This window comes from Palaemon carinicauda, chromosome 2, assembly GCF_036898095.1.
Source record: "Palaemon carinicauda isolate YSFRI2023 chromosome 2, ASM3689809v2, whole genome shotgun sequence".
NCBI lineage: Eukaryota > Metazoa > Arthropoda > Malacostraca > Decapoda > Palaemonidae > Palaemon > Palaemon carinicauda.
Window position 1 is genome coordinate 41,840,579 of NC_090726.1, and position 1,992 is coordinate 41,842,570.

A 1,992-nucleotide genomic window follows, 5' to 3' on the forward strand; every position below is an offset into this window, starting at 1 on the left:
AATTTGTATAGTTAATATAGGAAATATTTATTTTAATGTTACTGTTCATGAAATATTTTATTTTTCCTTATTTCCTTTCTTCACTGGCTATTTTCCCTGTTGGAGCCCTCTGTGCTTATAGCATTCTGCTTTTCCAACTAGGGTTGTAGCCTAGCAAATGATAATAATGATAATAATAATAATAATAATTATAATAATATATATATATACATACATATATATATATATATATATATATATATATATATATATATACAGTACATATATATATATATATATATATATATATATATATATATATACAGTACATACATATATATATATATATATATATATATATATATATATATACAGTACATATATATGATATATATATATATATATATATATATATATATATATATATACTGTATATATATATATATATATATATATATATATATATATATATATATAGAGAGAGAGAGAGAGAGAGAGAGAGAGAGAGAGAGAGAGAGAGAGAGAGAGAGAGAGAGAATGACAATCGTTTAGACATGGCGTATTCATCTTTGCACATCAACAAACACACAATTATGTGAATAGTCAATTTTGCCGATGAGTCCCGTAAACATTATTTCAGGTCTGTAGAATTGACCTAATTTCGTTACGCTTTAGATCAAATAATGTCTTTGAAATATGCACTCTGTATTTGTTCGACCTCATAAAAAAATGTTTTGATGTTGTAGTCGATTTTTATTTTTCCAATTTCAAAGAAATATTTTTATGTAGTTTTACATTGTGATCAAAGGCTTTGTTCCCCTTAGAAAATAATGGATTTGAAGTCTATTGAAGCCGGTGTTTTTTTTTTAATGATTGTGATATCTGTAGATGAGCGTCCGTTTGGTTGTTTGTTTGTGAGGCTTTGTTTGTGTTGTTTGTTTATTTGTGAAACGAGGGGTATGACGTCATGCAACTGAGGATTCTGTCCAGTGTGAATCAACTCTGACAAAAGTTGAATTCGCGGAAATTCATTAGAAAAATTAATTGCCAAAATAGTTTTTTTTTTTTTTTTTTTTTTTTTTTTTTTTTTTTTTTTTGCATGAATGCCCACAAAGCTTCCAGAGAATGTTTACTAAAATGTCAACATTTTTACATCGTTTATTATAAACTAGTGTACGAGACCCGTCAATAATGATGGCTAAATATGTAGATAGAAATACATGCACATGCACCCCCCTCTCACCATGGTATGACTACTCTCTCGGCGAGAGCTGATCATAAGGATGTATGATTAGTCTCTAGGGCATTGGCCTGCTAGGTCATTGTCACTCTCCCCAGTCTCTGCCATTCATGAGCAGCCTTTAAACCTTTAAATGGATAAAACTCATTAATAAATGCCCCTTTCCTTTGCCATTCATGAGTGACCTTTTAACCTTTAAATTGATAAAACCCTTGTAATAACTGCCCCTTTCCTTTGCCATTCATGAGTGACCTTTAAACCTTTAAATGGATAAAACTCATTAATAAATGCCCCTTTCCTTTGCCATTCATGAGTGACCTTTTAACCTTTAAATTGATAAAACCCTTGTAATAACTGCCCCTTTCCTTTGCTATTCATGAGCTACCTTTAAACCTTTAAATTGATAAAACCCTTGTAATAACTGCCCCTTTCCTTTGCCATTCATGAGTGACCTTTTAACCTTTAAATGGATAAAAGTCATTAATAGCTGCCCCTTGTCTTTGCCCTTTATGAGTGACCTTTTAACCTTTAAATGGATAAAAGTCATTAATAGCTGCCCCTTGTCTTTGCCCTTTATGAGTGACCTTTTAACCTTTAAATGGATAAAACTCATTAATAGCTGCCCCTTTCCTTTGCCATTCATGAGTGACCTTTTAACCTTTAAATGGACAAAACTCTTTAATAACTGTCTCTTGCCTCTGCCATTCATGAACGACCCTTAAACTTGTAAACATGAAAATGTTTAATAACTTTACATTTGGATTCAGTGTTAC